Raw genomic sequence first — 19,781 nt, 5'->3', positions numbered from 1 at the left:
GCAGTTGTTCAGCTATCTTTTACACTACATTGACTCAGTGATTTACAGGTGTATTGTACATTTCAGTGATCTCTGAACAAAATGTTACAGAAAATATGGTGGGAGGTATTCGAGACTGATTTCTTCTCTTGCTTTCAAGGATTTTCTTTATTGGGGGGAAAAAAGAAAATTATTGTTCAGTATCTTTTCAGAGCATGTGGAAGGCTTTATCTGTCATCTTGTTGCATCAGTGAAGATAACCATTTAACCTTTACCACTTGAAGTATGTACATCATGGGTGTCCAACCTTTTGGCTTGCCTGGGCCGCATTGAGTGAGGGTAGTCTTGGGCCGTGTAAAAATATATATAATATAGTTAATGTATATAAATCACACAATAATGTTAAAAGTTTACGATCTTGTGGGGCCGCATTACTAGCTGTCCAGGGCCACAGGTTGGACACGCCTGATGTACATTATATATCTATATAAAATCACTTGAACTGCAACATAGTAATATGATTTGTAAAAGTATGAACCATTAAGTTCTTGTATTGCTGGAGACGAGGTGGGTGAGGTGCTATCTTTTATTGGACCAACTTCTGGTGAGAGACAAGGCTTTTGAGATCCACAGAGATTTCTTTCAGGTGTCTGGTATTCAAAAGCATTTTTTTTCCTTAGCTAACAAGATATTTCCTTACCAGCCTTGTCCCTCTTACGTCCTGGGACCAATATGATTGCAGCTAAGCTGCAAACAATGGAATATGTTGCTGGACAGGCATTTCTGTCAACTTCGAACATAGAATAAACTGCATAATGATGCTATAGTACCACTTAGTTTTGTGTTATGGATAAGAAGCTAATTTTTCTGTTTAGATTTGAGGGCCGTAGAATGTTTTTTATTTCTGCAATTTATGCGTAAAATTATAAAATGTTGTAAGCATAGATTAGAAGAATAAAGACCACATACGTAGTTAAATTATTAATAGATGTTCAGGCATATAACACATATAACAAATATTTTTTCCTATTTCAGACTATACATGGAAGGTGTTTGATAGGTCAGCCTAAAGGACAACTCTAGAAAAAAAATATTAAGAATAATTATTGATGCATTGTATGATTGGCAGAATTAATTTAAATCAAACAAAAACTTGTCCTCTAGTATTAATATTAGCATATGTTGAGGAATAAGCATATGGCTTGAAAACACCACTTCTTGTGTACACAAAACTTTTAAGTTTTACTTATTTAATCACATTTAACAAGTTGGTTATTTTCTGCTAATGGGCAGTCTTGGTAATAGGTCAGATTAAAGTTGTACCATATAATTATTTTAAATAGTTTATTTTTTGTATTCAAATATTAGTAGGATAAGAAATGGGAAGCAGTAATGTCTCAGCAAATGTCAGAAGAAAATGCACGGTTTACTGAATGCATTTTTCTATCACAGAGCCTGTTGCAAATGATCTGATTTTTTTTTTTGATCACCACATTTATTAAAGCTTTAAAGAGACAAACCCAGAATTAATATTTTACAGTTCTAATAGCTGCTACAGGGTTCTGTGCTGCTGTCTCTTCATGCTGGTGTTTAAATATTAAAAATTTCATTCTTTTCGTGAGCTGAAGTTGGAAATGAAAAATGTTTATATAGTAGTCCTTTTGTCAGCAGTAGTTTTTCTGCAGAGTAATGGCACTGTTGTCATTTTATAGCCATGAGATGAATTGCTTGCTTGGGCTATAATGAAGATTTCTTTAAGAACCATATCAAGTGAGTTACCACTTCCATTGGTCTCACAGGTTATAGGTAAGGATAGAATTACCTTCTGTGCCTTTCAACTGTGTTAAAAATCTGTCTGTAATTTGTAGCCTTAGCAATAGTTTAGCTCATGTTGGACATGCTATTTTTTTTGTTTAGTTTTGGAAATTTGAAAGAAAATTCTTGCCGTTTTACTGTATGCTGCTAATTTGCAAATTTGCTAATTTGGGTTTCAGTTGTAAGGCTGGGCCTGTGTGATGTGGATATCACTTTATCTTGAAGAACCACACAGCTGGCTTTATGGTAATAAATGAAGCTTAGGTTATTGGTGATGGGATTCAAAATACATTTTTATGTAAAGATTCTAAGACATTTCTAAAATAGTCCTGTAAATTCTGATAGAATGGTAAAAGATGATTTGTATAACTCACATGGCATTTCCACATATGAATAAACCAATATCGTGGCAATAAACCCATGTAGCACTTTGTCATATATTCACATATGTCTTAACTTTTCCCCTGAAAAAGATGGGAACCATCCCTTCCAGTGACATAAAGTTTTCATTTCTAGCCTTGAAGGAGGATGAGAGCTAATTTTTCCTGTACTTTTTTCCCAGTGTAAATTGAGAAAAATTCCCCATTATGTCCATGAATGATTCCTAGCTTTTCTGCTTCTCCTACAAAATTCACAGTTTTTTTCATGTTATTCCCTAGTAACGAAAAGCTGGCTTGCAAGAGTGCTATTTTCTTTACTTTCCATTTCCTCCCAAAAACCCACTTCTACTGTGACATCTTCAAGAATCGTAATTGCGTGTGTCAAGATTGAAACATGTAAATTAATGGGGATTGTCTAGAATAAACCCCTTTTTGTGTGTAAAAAAAATATCGTTCAAGTATTATGAGGATATGATGATTTATCAGCTGGTCACACTATCTGTAAGGGGTATGCCCTCTTTTTAGGTCTGTTGCTCCTATCTGAGGTAAAGTTCTTTGAGGCAGATGCATTGTGTGTTTGCATAGCACCTTGCACATTGGTGGAGTTACCAGAAAGAGAATTAGTTGTTGGTGTTTTTAAAAAAAAAAAAAAAAAAAAAAACTTTCTGTGATGGTGTCACTGAATAGAATGGTGCCTCCTGTTGGCTGTTCTAGGGATTAGCTCTCTGAGCTAGCATCTTTTCTCTTGATGGTGCTTCTCCTGCTTCCTTCTCTGCTTGTTGGACTTGCCTCAGTCCAGCAATCACAGTGTACTTTTCATGATTCACCATGTATCCATACCACCATCTGTGTTTCCCCCTTCTGGGGTAGAGGCATCTCTCAGTTCTATAATCAAGACACTTCCCTAGTGATTAGTGAGGTGGACTCAGGTCCTCCCACTGATCCAGATCCCAGGGACCCAGTTGATTGAAGCCTCCTGCTGCCTGAACACCAAAGCTGCTTCAGTTCCCTGAGCCACTTCCCTGCAACCCCAGCACCTTCTTTGCCCTCTTCTCAGGGCCTCTAGCTCATAAATTCCAGCAGTTGGGCAGGAGCTCCATTTTGCCCTGTCAGCAAATGTTCTGTCAAAGGTGCTACCTTCCTGCAGCTTGGTAGGAACGTGCTCTCTCTCTCTCTTTGGTGCTCTCTGCAGCAGCTGATGCTGCTCTCCCTTGCAACTCCTTTTCCCTATAAGCCTGCTGGGCCCTGACTGACCTACCTCTGGAACCTCACTCTGACTGGTGGCTCCGTACACACCCTCCTTAGGCTGCATTTAACCCCTTCCTTTCAGGTGTAGAGTGAAAACCCCATCACATTTCCCTTAAAACCCCCTCCACTATATCAACTGAATAAATTCAGACCTTTGGAATGTTTGACATAGTTGGGGTGGAATTTATTAGCGTGTGCAGAGTATGAACGACACAATATGCCAGTGTTTTTATAAACACCACCTTTAATTCATTAAGGTATTTACTCGAGTCTTTCCTCACAATAATGCATGCACAAAATAGTGAGGAATTTATACATTAAAGCAGTGTTTCCCAAAGTGTGGTTTGTGCACCACCGGTGGTACTCAGCGGGCTTTAAAGGGGTACGTGGCAAAAAATAAATTATTAAAAATGAGGAGATACGCAGTGGGATGGCACTGGGAGAGGGGGTATGCCGATAAGGCTGAAATCACGAAAGAGGTACGCAAGTGTTTTAAGTTTGGGAAACACTGCATTAAAGCACTATTTCCAGATCTGAAGAAGTGGGTTTGCTCATCACCTAATAAATTATTTTGTTAGTCTTAAGTGCTACATGACTGCTTGTTTTTTGTTTTGTGAAGATACAGACTAACATGGCTATTCTGTTGTGACTGCATTAAAGCATCATTCACACCCAAAGCAGTGCCATTTCCCAGTACCATCATGACATGCAACCACTTCAGTACTAGCAAATCTTACACTTTCGGTTCAATGATACTGTTGTCTTCCACACATACATAAAAGAACTTTAAAATTCCATGTAGGGATTACAAGCATTTCGATGTATTCTGAAAAGCACTCATACTACATATGCAATGACTCATTTAGTCATAAGCATGAAGAACTATTTATTGGAAGACTGAAGTGGAAAACTTCAGATTATCTTCTCATTAACTCACAGCATGCAGTTCTTAGGTTGGTTTAATAGTTAAAGAAAATGTGTTGTAAAATACACATGCAGCTGATGTCTTACCTGAAACTTGAATAGAAAATATTCATTTAGAGTAAACAAATTGACCTTCAAGTATGATTGGTGAATAGACCATTAGACCAATTAACATGAAAGTATGTATCAATGCTGTAGAGGAACTATCATTGTGGAAGAGACAGATACATTTAGTGCTTTCAATGGTGACATTCAGAATGTATTACTCCCAAACTGGATTTCTTGCTACGTGTAGGAACAAGATAAATGGCAAGGGCAATTCGAGTTTCTATTCATTCACTTTCACCTGCCAAGTTCCTTGTCAATCCTGAGTGCGTGTCATGTAAAAGTGAAGATTTATACAGCCTTATTAAAAATCAATTAAATTTAAATGTTACTTTAGTGTCTGTCCATCACACATGCTACGAATTAAATATAAAAAAAAAAAAGAGTTAATGTTGTGACATAAACTGGTAAGTGTCAGCCTTAACACTGAATTTCCTGACATCTAAAGCCCAACTTTTTAAATATTCCTGGGTTTTCAGTTGAAGTCACAACCTTTGTTGATGACTTTATAGTTATAGTAAAGTACATTTCACATATGAAATATTTCTTTTGGAAATTAGTAGAATAGGTACGAAGTTAAAATATATTTTTTTGTCTATTGTATGTATTCGGTACTGCTGGAATTAATGCATTTTATGGTCATATTTTGGCATTTGTTTAAATTTACTGTTTATCTGACAGACCATAAGAATTCTGAATATTAAAAGCATCATAGGCATAGATTTTATTGCAAGTAGGTACTGAATTTGTGTTATTTATAGTTAAATAGCCTACATATAACATTATTATTTCTTCAAGGTATTGCGTTAAAGGTGACTGTCGGGGTCTGGTTTATTCAGAGCTCCCTTTTTTTCAGGGTAGTGTAAACTAGTGACCAGAGTAAATATCTAGTCCTCTCTCCAAGGCAGTGTGGCCTGGCAGCTACAGCCTATGCAGCAGAGGCCCCTATTTCAGGGGGCCCCTATGGGTTGGGGTTTGGGAAGGGAATAGGGGGACCCATACCCTCCCTGTTCCACCATGTCTCAGTGCAAGGCCCTCCCAGTGGTCGTGTGGCCCACCACTGACTTGGCAGGGACTCCAACTGAAACACACAGTTACTTGGAAGTCAAAACAAAAAGCAGTCAAGTAGCACTTTAAAGACTAGCAAAATAGTTTATTAGGTGAGCTTTCGTGGGACAGACCCACCTCTTCAGACCAGGTCTGTCCCACGAAAGCTCACCTAATAAACTATTTTGCTAGTCTTTAAAGTGCTACTTGACTGCTTTTTGTTTTGATAGTGTATAGACTAGCATGGCTTCCTCTCTGTTGCTTGGAAGTGTTCCCATCCCTGGGCTGCTTCCTACCTGCCTTCCTGGTCATCATCTGCATCATCCCACTCCGGATTGAGCCTTTGCCAGTCATTCCCAGCTGACTAGCCTTCATAGAATCCTAAGGCTGAAAGGGACCTCAGGAGGTCATTGAGTCCAGCCCCATGCTTCAAGCAGGATCAACTCCAACTAAGTCATCCCAGCCATGACTATGTCAAACTGGGACTTAAAAACCTCTAGGGATGGAGATTCTGCCACCTCTCTAGTCAACGCATTCCAGTGCTTCACCACCCTCCTGGTCAAGTAGTTTTTCCTAATATCCAAACTACTCGTCTCCTTTTGTAACTTTGGACCATTGCTCCTTGTTCTGCCATCTGTCAGCAATGAGAACAGTTTCTCTCCATCCTCTTTAGAGCTCCCCTTCAGGAAGTTGAAGGCTGCTGTTAAATCTCTTCTGCAAACTAAACAAGCCCCAATACTTCAGCCTCTCCTCATGGGTCATGTTCTCAAGCCCATTAATCATTTTTGTTGCCCTCCTCTGAACCTGCTCCAGGACATCCACATCATTTCTATATTGGGGGGCCCAAAAATGGATGCAGTAGTCCAGATATGGCCTCACTAGTGCCGAATAGAGAGGAACAACTTCTCTAGATCCACTCGAAATGCTTCTCCTACTGCACCCCAATATGCCGTTAGCCTTCTTGGCTACAAGGGCACACAGTTTACTCATCCAGCTTTTCATCTTCCATAAGCCCTAGGTCCTTTCCTGTTGTACTGCTGCTTAGCCAGTCAGTCCCTAGCCTATAAGAATGCTTGGGATTCTGGTCTGGTCTGCAGGCAGTTCCCTCTCTAGAGCTCCACAGGTATCTCCTTTCTCAACAGTATCCATTCCCAGACTGATTGGCTCCACTGGCCTTTATAGCAGGCCTATATCTGGAGCCTCCTTGGCCAGGTGAGCCTGATTAGCCTGCTCTGACTCAGTGCAAGGTCAATACACCTCCCTTACAGTGACTTGCACATTATGCCAATAACTTTCTAGTTTTTTAAAGTATTCTAAATTATACAAGGACCAAACTTTTTTTAATAAACAATGAAATCTGTTTTTCTGCATGAAATTATGAATTTTCAGTGTAACAGAGACTTGATTATATGATTTCATTTTAGAGACTGGTTTTAAGGGTTCGGTTAATAGTGCTGTGCAGTTAGTCTTTCTGCATAGATTACAATATTTCTGAATAGATTACCATAGATTGAAGCAAGTGAATTCATAAATTGTATTTGATGGAAAAATTGCTGTGCTTGAGTTGGAGGTAGGAGCGGTGAGTTATATGGTTGATTGCAGAGGTGGAGTGTTACTTGGGCCCATGGTGCCTAAAATTCAGGAGTATTTCTGACCTAGCAAAGCTTGGAGCTGGGTCTCTCCCTAGCTCTGCCTGCTATCCCCTCCTTGTTTTCCTGCTGCGTGTCACCCAACTCCACCTGCTAGTCCCGGGCAAGTTAACAGGGTTTGGGGACTGTGCTGCCACCACCAGCAGGAGTTTGGTGAAGCTAGAATGGCTTCCTGCCCACTCACGCCGAGTGGCTTCTGGCATGGCCTTGCATAACCACTCTGTGTGTGTGTGTGTGTGTGTGTGTGTGTGTGTGTGTGTGTGTGTGTGTGTGTGTGTGTGTGTGTGTTGCCCCGACCCTGAGCACCCATTAGCCAAAGGGGTCTGTGGAGAGAGTACCTGCAGACAGTAGTATATGGAGACTCACAAACAAACAAACATTTTAGATAAAATTATGGGGAGAGGTAAAGACGTGAGACAGAAAAAACTGCTTTCTTAAAATTCCCTTTGACTTCTTTGTTCTCTCTCATTGCATGGACTACCAACACCCAGCCTTGGTTCACCTCCAACATTTGCCTCATTTGCTTCTGCTGTCGTGCAGCTGAACATCTGTGTTGGAAATCCCATGACCACGCTGACTTCCTCAACTAACAATTTCTCTCTGCCCTTTACTTTTGCTGTCTTTCTCCTTCAGCAGCTCTGCCTATCCACCATAATTCCAGCTGCCTTTTCATCAGTTTTGACTCCTGCTACCCATCCCCTGACCTCTACTTTCTGCACAAGATCTTACCTATTTCTTTGAAAAGAAAATTGACAAAACATCACCTCCTCCCCTTCTCTTTGCTCACTTCCTTTTCCACTGCTTCTTGTATCATCTTATTTTCCTTCATTTAGTCACCCAGAATTGGTCTGTTCTCCTCCTGTAAACATGCTTTCTGTTACAGAGACCCTGTCTCCTGCCATCTCCTGATCTTCCTTATCCGTGCTCTCATTTCTTTCCTTACTATTCTCCTTTGCTTCTTATCTCTCCAGGTTTTCCCTTCATTATGAACGGTTGCTTCTCATCTGATCCCCACTTTGATTGCAGTTACCTCTCCAGTTGCTGTCCCAGGTCCTTTCTCCCTTTCATCTGTATGCTCGTTGATTATGCTGTCTAGAGTTGCTCTCCTCCATTTCTGTCCTACCCCTCTACATCCCCTGTGCTCTGTTGAAATGGCTGTGACCTCTCTAGTGTCATCCTGACTGTAGCTCGGAGTCAGAACTCAAGCCTTCTCCTCCTCATCCTGTCAGCTGACTTTCAGCATCGTTGACAAGACTCATCTTAAAATCTTGCCCTTCAGTTTCCATGGGTAGGTATTCTGCTGGTTCTATTTCTTTTTTCACTAATCACTCCAACAGTGTGCCATAAGGAGGAGCCTCCTCAGCATGCCAACAGGAGTGGGGAGACAAAGGGATGAGGTACGCAGGGGCCTGTCATTTCAAATGTATCCAAGGCTCTGTTTGCCACCACTGCTGCTTTGGCAGAAGGCTAGTCCCTTCTGGGAGAGGCTGCCCGCTAGTCTGGTTCCATAACAGCCTTTGCTGGGTGAACAAAGTAACGTCAGTGCCTCTCTGGCAGAGTGTTTTCTGCAGGGAAAAAAAAAAACACTTCAGAGGACATGAATTATGTGCATGTGCACAGAATTCCAGCAATAGCAAGTCACCTTTCAGTGACCAGAAGTTTTTGCAGATTCCATGAACAAGTCACTTTGCACCCCACAAGATGGTAAGGGAACACTAACACCTTTAGGAATACCCACATCTCTCTCAGAGAATATCTAGCTGCTTTCAGTTGGTACAGACATCTCACCCTGGTTCAATTTTCTGGCTGCTGTAGATCAGTGAAACCATTAGCTTAGAGGACAAAATTTTCAAGGAAAATCCTGCAGCTACCCTAAGTTCATCTCTTAAGTGATTTTGGACTGTCACCTGAACAAATCAATTAAGCTGTGAGCCTTGAGACTACATTTGATTCTGGGAGAAAAGAAGTTATCGAGTGTTGGCATTGCAAGAGCCTTGATGTATGAGTTTAACAGAATCAAATCCATACAATGTGTGTCTTCCTCTTTGTGCCCATATCCCACATGTCAGAAGGCCCAGTAAATATGGCAGCCAGGAGTGACGCTAAGTTCTGCAGAACTGTCCATCAGTCATTGGACTAAGGTGGCTGAGACTCCCCACCTTTCCACCATCCAGAGAGGATACTGCTTACCAGATACCTACAGTGGGATTCACAGTGATGCACAGTTAAAGCAGAAAGAATATTTACCTGCCCTACAGTAGAAGCAGTCAATTATTTTTGTCAAAGTGCATATTTCTTGGTTAAGGTATAGTCAAAGTCTAGACTCCAGAGAAAATAATAAAAAAGTAAGTAAGAGTTTTGGGTCTGTTCAAAAGCATTTGGCCAGTCGTCTGCCTATTGCTCACCCTTGTCTTATAGTAACTGTGGCTCTTCAGGATGTTACGTTCAATGTGAATCCCCCACCCTTCTGTCTGCTTCTGCTGTAGCGTTTCTCAGCAACCACAGATTTTGAATTGCAAGGGAATAGAAATAGGAAACTGGTTTTCTGTGCTTTATGCCCTTTATACAGGTTGTACCTCTTAAATCTAGTGCTCTCTCGTCTGGCATGACTATGGATGTTGCCAGGAGAGAGCGTAGCAGGCAGGTGCAGGAGCCCCAGTGGGGCTGGGAGCCGAAGCCCCTGCCTGCCCTGTGGCTGCTGGACGGGACGCTGCCACAGGGCTGGGAACTGGAGCCACTCCAGCAGCAGGGGTCTGAGAGCTGGAGTGCCTGCCTGTCCCATGGTAGTGGGGGCCAAGAAGCTGCTGCGGGGTCAGGAGTTGGAGTCCTTGTCTGCCCTGCAGCAACAGGGGTGGGACACTGCCGTGGGGCTGGGAACCAGAGGTCCCTCCCTGCAGCAGGGGCTAAAAGCTGGAGCCCCTACCTACCCTGCAGCAGCCGGGAGCTTTGCTGGGTAGGAGTTAGAGCCCCTTCCTGGCCTGGGGACAGGGGCTGACTGGAGCTGCGTGGCAATCCCTGAGAGTCTTGGTTGGGTCCAGAGCTCCAGGGGAGGGAGACTGGAGGCTGGTGCTGTAAGCAGTCCCTGAGCACAGCCCTGTACCTTTACTTATCCAGCAAATTCTCTCCAGTGGGATCTGTCAGGTCCTGAGCGTGCTGGGTAAGGGATGTGCAACCTGTACTGGAACTGCCATAGTGTGCATCAGTAGCTCTTATGTACCCCGCTATTCAGAAGACACATGGGGGATGTACACACTGCCATTGGAATCCACACTGACTATAGCATCTTGAAGAGCCACAGTTACTGTAAGTCAGGGGTGTATTTGAGAGAGTTTGTGTCTGTTTGTCCCCCGTGAGGACACAGACTCCCCTCCCATTGCTGTGCCCACTGAAACTGCAGCAGCCATAGAGAAGTGTGTTCCACCTGCCCGCAGCTGCTGGTATGGTCCTCTCTCCCTGGCACAGCCTGTTTACTGAACCCTTATCCACAGCCCCACCCCAGAGCAATGATATAAGTAAAGAAAACCAAAAAAATTAATTGAGTTAAGGACCCAAGCAAAGCCGAGTGAATCTTCCTATAAAATCATGAAGTGAACACTGTACATTTTGAATTCTGTGTTGAAATCAATATGTTTGATAATGTATAAAAACATCCAAAGGTATTCATAATAAATGTAAATTGGTATTCTGTTATTGTTTAGCCATGCAATTAATTGTGATTAATGACAAATGAAAAATCAAGACCCTAGTATTCGGCATAATGGATGGTTAGAATAGAAGAGGCAGACCCCCATGGAGAATGAATAGATGATGTTGTAGATTGGTGCGGAGCTAGTCTACAGAAACTAAGCCACTCCACGCTGGACAGGGAAAGATGGAAGGAAATACTGAAAGAGACATCAGACACCAACGGGCGCTGATGAATATTTAAAGTCAAGGTCAATTTGTTTTCAGTTAATTCCTTGAGTTAACTGTGATTAATTTATAACACTAAAAATTGTTTGTATGGGAAATGTGGATGCATGTTTCAACTTTCAGTTTCTAAGCGCATTACATGCGGAAAATAAAGCAGATGGAGTTAATGACCTGGTAGAACTGCCCTTCCATTTTAACTTGTTGAGCTGACCTTAAAGACAGAGGTAATATTTTGGGCAAATAATTTTCCATTAATCCTTTCATCCTAAACCCATAGTGTATGTGTGTAAGTGTGTTTGATAACTCTGGCATTTTTCAAACCAGTTTTCTATTTTCTTGTTATCTCTTCAATTGTCTCCAACAAATATTTGAAAACAATTTTATCTTCTCAGTATGGATAACCTTATTATCCTTGCACCAGATAATTTTTCTCCTTGCTTGAATGTTATGCAGCTCTATTATTTGATGTCATAAATAAGTGTTCCCCCCCCCCCCGAAATTATAGGAGCTTGGATTTAAAAAGCGACCTTTAATTACTTTTGTATGTAAGAGCAAAGCAAAGATGGGTAGGAAGCTTAAAACGAGGGAAAAAAATTAGAAATGATAGAACATGTTTCATGCTTCTTGAGTATGCTACAGGATTTAGGAAATACAGCTGTCTCTACACTACCTCCCTACTTTGAAGGGAGGATGGTAAGTAGGGTGTTGGGAGTTTATTAATGAAGTGCAGCATTGCATGTGCAGCACTTTACTAAGCAAATCCTCCCCCGCGGCAGCTCTGAAGTTTTAAACTTCGAAGTGCCAGCTCCCGTCTAGTCGCAGCTCACCTGTCAGTACTTCGAAAATTTTGAGGAGTAAAGGGACTTCGAAGTACCGGCAGGTGAGCTGCAGCTAGATGTGAGCCAGTACTTTGAAGTCTAAAACTTCAGAGTTGCTGCGAGGGGGAATTTGCTTAATGAAGTGCTACATATGCAGTGCAGCCCTTCATTAATAAACTCCAAACACCCTACTTACCATCCTCACTTCGAAGTAGGGAGGTAGTGTAGACAAGCCCTACATATAGTAAACAATAATAAAAAATTGAATCTGTAAATGTAACTAAAGTCATATGTAAAGTATGTTGGCTGCAGAATGCTATTAGGCATTATATGAAACAGGTGAAATATTAACATAAATTAACATAAACATAAATAAAACAGAACTGCATCATTAGGTTTTAAGTGAGGTACATATTTAGATTAGAATACAGATGTTAAAAGAAAAAAACCAAGATATGCATAAGTAAATTCTGCTTACTGAAACTGACAGGAACAGGTGATACCTGACAATTTGTACCATTTATCTTTGCCTGTCTTTTAGATCATTTTCTTTCAGGAAAGACCATTATGTTCAGGATGCCATTTTGGTTGAATTATTGTGCTCTGTACAGTGCCTTCCACTGTACGATATGATTTGTAATGACTGTTACAGTTTTTATTAAAAACTATATAATTTTCTGCTTCAGTGTTCTTAAGAGTTGCTTATATTAGATCATTTAAGTCATGAAAAAAGTACTTCTCTATAAATTCAGAGGTACTTTGGTATCATGAAAACTTGTGAGTTACCTTATACTACAACGTATTTAAGAACACAACAATAGCTATACTTGGTCAGACCAAAGGTTCATCTAGTCCAGTGTCCCATCCGCTGACAGTGAGCAATGCCAGGTGTCTCAGAGGAATGACCAGAATAGGTAATGACCAAATGATTCCTCCCCAGCCATTTATTACTAGGTTCCTGCCCATCCTGGCTAATGGTTGTTGATGAACCCTATCCTCCATGAATTTACCTAGCTCTTTTTGGTTCTGTACTTGTAATTGGAATTGTAGCCTCTGAGTGACCACAGTGGGAGATGTGGCAACCTATTATAAAAGGATTCCTAGCCAGGAAAAGCATCAGACTCTAATGCACGTCTGAAGGAATGTGGCTGTGGCCCTGTGGAGTGGGAGAGTGTCAATGGCAGAATGCCCAAGAAAAGGACATTCGAGTGTTTTCATGGGTGCTCCACCTTAGGTGTCAGGCTTGCCCTGGTGCCTCAGCTTGGAGACCTTGATAGCTGTTTTCAGCCAGACTGCGTGTGTGCTGGCTCTGATGCACCATTTCGTGCCCTTTCTATCACATGTATGGTCTGGACTCAGCCAGTTCCTCTCAACTGCGAGTGGCTGCAGATGGAACTTGTACCTTCTCAGCCTTGACTGTTGCTCATCTTAATTCTTCCTTCTTTGGGTTCGTTATGTGAAATAGAGACTTTTACAGTTAATAGAGTTTGAAATTTAAAGTTTTAAAGTAGAAGTTTTAAGTTTTCAAGTTGCTTCTTACCTAAGTCAATGGCTATTACCAGTTAAGCTTCATTGACAGCTCTTGTGGACCAAACAGACTCCTTATCTCTATTTAAGTGACTTTACGTTCTAAAGAACTGTGATAACCATGCCCGGCACAACTGCTTTTAAGAAATGTAACACTTGCTGTGAAGCAATGCCTTCCTCGGATGGCCATTCTAAATTCATCCAGTGCTTGGGAGAAGGACATGTTCCAAAGAAGTGCCCACATTGTTCAAAGCTTACCATATGGGCCCAGAGGGAAATGCAGCTGTACGTGATCTTGTGTGACAAGGCCCTCCAGCCTTCCGCCCTTGAAAGTGGTGAGTCTTCCCAAGGTAGCCAGCACAAGCACAGAGCAGTCTCCTCTGAAGTTGCCGTGCACAAGTATCCAAGAGCCTCCCTGACTCAATTGTTGCCTAGTTTACCAAGAGGAATGATGAGTGAGGCTGAAAGTGGTGCTGAAGTGGTCTCTGGTGTGTCTAAAAAGGCCAAGACCAAGAAAACAGTGACACCAATGGTACTGGCGCATGAAATGGAACTCAGATCAGTTTTGGCCTGTCCAAAGTGGCACCGACGATTTCCGTACCGCAATGTTCAATACCAATGGCCCCAAGTCCAGTGGCAGCAGGGGCCTCGGTACCAATGAAGGCACCGACGAAGGCACCAATGCCAGCACCGACCCCATCAGCACCAACTGTATTAGCATCTGGCTGTAAATCATTGGCACTGACTGTACCTGCACTGCCTGTCCTGCAGTCTACTAAGGACTTAACTAAAGCTACAGATATAGACCTTAGGCACACCAAGGCTAAGTCCAAATTGAAGCACAGGTGGACTCCCGAGCTTTCACCACACTGATGTTTGTCTGTTACCTTACAGATATCTCCAGGATGGCATTCAAGTCCATCACTGTTCCTGTGTCCCTTGTTGCCTTATCACAGATCGACTTTGCCTTCACCATTTTTAAAACCACAATCTCCTTCTTTGTACGAGGTCGAATCACAGAGGCACCGGGGTAGCTGCCCCTCCATATCGCTGCCACCTTCACCCAGGTACTCACAATCTTATTCCTCACACAGGCCTGGTTATAGGTACCATTCTCCGTGCAGATACTACTCACCTGCGAGGCATCATCACCATCCTTGCTGTACTAGATCCCAGGACTACGAGACATGTTATTGTCAAACAAGATGTGCATGAACAACAGGCATCACTAGAAAGATACTCCATGGTGTCCTGGTCTCCCAGCCCGTCTCCAGTACCTCCGCTGCTATCGGAGACTCAGCCTCAGTCTGGGGAAGAGGAGGCCTGTTTTTCTGACACTGATGCCCCTCCTAGGCTGTCTTTGCCAACTGATCTTCCTTCGTCTTCACCTGACGAGACCATTATTCCTGGCGATACATCTCTCCCTGATGATCTCAGGGAGTTTCAGAACTTGTCTGCAGAGTGACCACTACACAAGATGTTAAACTGGCGGAAATCCAAGAGAGGAAACGAGGGCTGTTAAAGAACTTGAGGCAGCTGGTTTCCTCAAAGATTTCTATCCCCTTGAGCGAGGTCCTTGTGGAAGCAGCTGACAACATATGGGAGATACCAGCTTCCACTCCTGCTGCCAACAAAAGGGTGGCTAAGAAATACTTTGTCCTTTCTACGGGTATGGACTACTTATTCAACCACCCCCAGCTGAACTCACTGGTGATTAAATCTTCTCAGTAGAGAGCTAAAACGCTGCAGTACAAGTCCACTGACGAGGACTCTAAGCATCTTGACCTTTTCGGCTGAAAGATTTATTCCTCTTCCACGCAACTGCTACGAATGGCCAGTTATGCAGTTCATGTTGAACAAGAATTTTAACAATTACTCCAAGCTGACATTGTTAATGGAGTATTTACCTGAGTCTAAGAAGCCATTGCTGAAAGCTGTCATCCAGGAAGGCTATGCTGCTTCCAGGACCAGTGTCCAGATTGCCCTTGATGTGGCTGATACGGCACTCGATCTACGGCCACGTCTATAGTTATGAGAAGGGCATCTTGGCTTCAAACTTCAGGTCTCTCCAAGGTTCTCCAGACCAAAGTGGAGGACTTGCCCTTTGACAAGCAAAAACTTTTCATTAAATCTGTGGATACGGTGCTGTACTCCAGCAAGGACTCCCATACTACCCTCAGAACTCTGGTTATGTACAGGTGCAGACAGTTTGGCCTGTATCAAAGAAGGTACTTCCAACCTTCCCAAAGATAGTACCAACTGAGGAAATATTATCAGTCCAGGCCTACTCAGAGACCGCCAATTTGTAGGAGCAACCAGCCTCATGGCCAGTAGCAGCAAGCGAGACAGCAAGTTTGACGGTGTCATTGAGAGCTGCACCCCCATCAATGCAATAGTTGTGTCTCCTTCCCCGAAGTTTTTCCAGCACCACTTGCAACCATACCTCAATCAATGGTCCAGAGTAACAAGAGACAGATGGGTATTGGAAATAGTCTCTTCAGGTTACATCACCCCTCTTTGAACAGTCCCACCCACCAACCCACCTATCCATTCCTCTTCAGGGACCCCTCTTGCAAGACTGCTTTGGCAAGAGGAGGATCACCTCTTTGCCATAGGAGCAGTGGAACCAGTTCTGGATGAGTTCAGAGAGAGAGAGGCTTCTATTCCTGATGCTTCATCACCCAAATGAAATCTGGGTGTTGAAGGTCCATTCTGAACCTTCGAAATTTGAATCATCACCTCTGAAAACATTTCAAAATGGTGATGCTGACCTCCATAATTCCTGTGCTAGATCACGGGGATTAGTTTGCGGCTCTTGACCTTCAAGATGCCTAATTTTATATAACTGTCCATCCCACTCATGGCCAATTTCTATGGTTCGTGGAGGGCGAGGAACATTTTCAGTACTGGGTCCTACCCTTCGGCCTTGCCAGGGCTCCCAGGGTATTCTCCAAGATCCTAGCAGTGGTTGCATGCACCTTTGATGGCTAGATGTCATCATCTTCCTGTACCCGGGCAATTGTTTTATAAAAGGGGCACCTAAGATAGAAGTTGACACTATGATACAGGTTACGAAGGCCACCTTTCTCTCTTTGGGACTCATTATAAATGAACAGAAATCGACCGTGGAGCTCACTCAAAATGTAGAGTTTATCAGTGCAAGACTAGACTCTGTCACAGCTTGAGTGTACCTTCCCTGTGTTATCATACTATTCAAGACATTGTCCACGTGGTCTGTACAAGCCTGAAGGTGCAGATTATAACTTGCTTGCAATTCATAGGGCACATGGCTGCCACTACTTAATGTTGTTCAAAATGCACGTCTGTGGTTTCGATGCATCCAGCATTGGATAGCGACTGTGTACAGACCCACAAATCTCAATCTTCACAAATGGGTCACAGTGCCAGACAACGTACTCCAATCCTTGTGGTGGTGGGGGATACCAGACAACCTGCTCACAGGTGTCCCATTTCATTGGCCACAGCTGACTGTACTCAGAACGATGGATGCTTCCCTACTGGGATGGTAAGCCCAACTCAAAGGCCAGTCTGTACAAGGCCAGTGGTCCACCACAGAGGTTTCTCTCCACATAAACCTGTTGGAGCTCAGAGAGGTGTGAAACACTTGCAGACACTTTCTGCTATGCATTTGTGGCATGCTTGTCAACATACTTACAGACACCATGGCTACAATGTATTACATCAATCGCCAAGGAGGAGCATGTTCCCGGTCTCTGTGCAGAGGCAATTCGCCTATGGAACTGGTGTATTCGCAATGACATAATGCTGGTAATTTCATACTTACTAGGCATCAACAGTATGGAAGCAGATGCCTTGAACAGATGCTTCACACCAGACCACGAATGGGAGATACGCCACAACATTCTTCTCTCTGTGTTGCACCGATGGATTCCCGGTCGTTGACTTACTTACTACCCATCTGAATAGCCAATGCAAATGATATTGCTCCAGAGCAGGTCTAGGGCTGAACTCCCTGGGTGGCGCATTCTTAATCAATTGGAGGAGTCCACTACTCTCTGCGTTTCCCCCAACAGAGAGAATTCCCAGAGAGCTGGAGAAGGTCAACAGGGATGGAGCCAAGCTCATACTGATAGCTCCTTCATGGGCACGTCAGCACTGGTTCCCTGTCCTGCTCATAATGTCGTTGCACATGCCGCAGCTCCTGCCTTGTGCCATAGATCTGTTGACTCAGAATCAAGGGGAGATCATACACCAACAACCTCGCACTCATCACATCACAGCCTGGCTCATTGCTGGTTTGACAGTGCTGAGCACCTTTGCTCAGATCAAGTAAAAGTGGTCCTCATTTAGAGCAGATGTCAAAATACACGTAAGACTTACCTTTGTAATTGGAAGCAAGTCACAATCTGGTGCTCCTCCAGGCAACTGTCTGTGAGTGAAGCACAGATCCACTCTATTCTGGACTACTTGCTGGACCTAAAACAACAAGGTTTAGCATTGGCATCTTTTGGAACTGCACCTGACTCTCATATCAGCATTCAGGCACACAACTGACGGCACATTACTCTTTGCTAACCCATTTACAGCACATTGTCTTAAAGGGCTGGCTAACCTGTACCCAGCAAGGCAGCCTGTTGCGCCCCCATGGAGTTTGGACTTGGTCCTAGAGATCCTGATGAGAGGCTTGTTCAAGCCTATGACTGTAACACTGCTCAGATTGTTAACGTTAAAGACTGTATTCCTTCTGGCGATTACATCCGCCCAAAGGGTGAGCAAGCTGTCTGTCCTCAGGGCGACCCCACCGTATACAATTTTTAACGAAGATGGAGTGATACTCAGATTACATCCCTCAGGTTGCCTTGGAATTCCACATGAACGAACCCATAGTGCTGCCTGCATTTTATCCTAAATTGCATGCCTTGGCATGTGAGGGGCAGTGGCATTCATTGGGTGTAGAAGGGCTCTAGCCTTCTACATCTACAAAACCAAACCCTTTCAGAGGACAGAGAGTCTGATGGTGTCTATAGCTTGTCGCTCTAAAGGCAAAGTGGTGTCTTCACGGAGACTGTCTAACCTGATCATGTCCTGCATCACGACTTGCTACTCCTTGTAGGGCATGTCCTTACTGTGCCAGCTGAGGGCACACTCAACCAGAGCGATGGTAGAGTCAATGGCCTTCTTCAGAGGAGTCCCCCTTCACGACATCTTCAGGGTGGCAACCTGGGCATCCTATGACACGTTCATCAGGCCCTACGCTGTCTACCAACAGATGACTGAGGATACCTCCTTGTCCACAGTGGTACTGTCTGTCCTGGACAAGACTCGAATCTGGTACCCACCTCCTTGTTTATTCAGGGGAGTGTACTGCTACTCAGTCACCTAAGGTGGAGTGGCCAAGGGGACACTCAAAGAAGAAAAAGAAGTTACTCGCCTTCATGCAGTAACGATAATTCTTCAATATGTGTCCCTGTGGGTGCTCCACCACCCTCCCTTCCACCCCACTTCGGATTCTTCTCTGTGTTTTTCTCTTTCAGATTCGAGGTGATTTCGAGGAACAGGCTGAGTCCGGACCGTGCGTGTGATAGAAAGGGCGCAAACAGCATGTTGGAGCCCATGCATGCACAGTCTGGCTGAAAACAGCTATCAAAATCTCCGAGCTACGGTGCCAGGGCAAGCCTGACACCTAAGGTGGATCACCCACAGGAACACGTCTCAAAGAACCATCATTACTGCACAAAGGTGAATAGCTTCTTTTTAATAAGTGATCCAGGTGGGGTCTGTAAATATAGGAACAAGAAAAAGACAAAGGAAGGTGCAGATCCTATATTTAACGGGGAAGCAAAGCTAAAACCTGATGACCTGAAGAAGGTGGAGGTGTTCAGTGCCTATTTCGCTCCTGTCTTTTCTGAAAACAAATTAGAAAAACAAAACTGATTTTCACTAAGACTTGTTTCCAAGGTGGAATGCATCACTTTGACATGCCATTTGCTAGATTCTCTCTTGTTACGTTTCTATACATTGTCTTTAATGTGCCAGATGGTTAACAACCGTGTTAGCAAGAGGAATGAATAAAAGCCAGAAGATGGAAAAACAGGGAAAAGAATATTTAGGTAAGTTAGGAATATTCAAATCCTCAGGCCCTGACCAAGATATTTATGCAACTTCGTGAAGCAATCTTGGAACCATTAATGAGAACCCATGGAGGGTAGGTGAATATCTGTCTTTAAAAAGGAGCAGGGGAAAAAGAAGACCTGGCAAATTATAGACCAATCAGCGTGACTTCAGTACCTGGAAATGTGTTGAAACAAGTTTGTAGGCACCTAGGATAATAGGATTATAAGAAATAGCCAGTTTGGATTTGTGAACAAAAGTGAAGTATGATCCAGTACTTGATT

General features: G+C 43.2%; 1 protein-coding gene across 3 annotated transcripts in view; it reads left to right on the top strand.

The window, feature by feature from the left end:
- The window catches only part of PRIM2 (DNA primase subunit 2), a 223,184-nt gene that overhangs the window by 102,250 nt on the left and 101,153 nt on the right, over window positions 1-19,781 (top strand). The window lies entirely within an intron of this gene.

The sequence above is a fragment of the Carettochelys insculpta genome, chromosome 3 (genome assembly GCF_033958435.1).
Source record: "Carettochelys insculpta isolate YL-2023 chromosome 3, ASM3395843v1, whole genome shotgun sequence".
Taxonomy (NCBI): Eukaryota; Metazoa; Chordata; order Testudines; family Carettochelyidae; genus Carettochelys; species Carettochelys insculpta.
The sequence above is the reverse complement of the archived record's forward strand: the minus strand, read 5'-3'. Positions and strand labels throughout refer to the sequence as shown.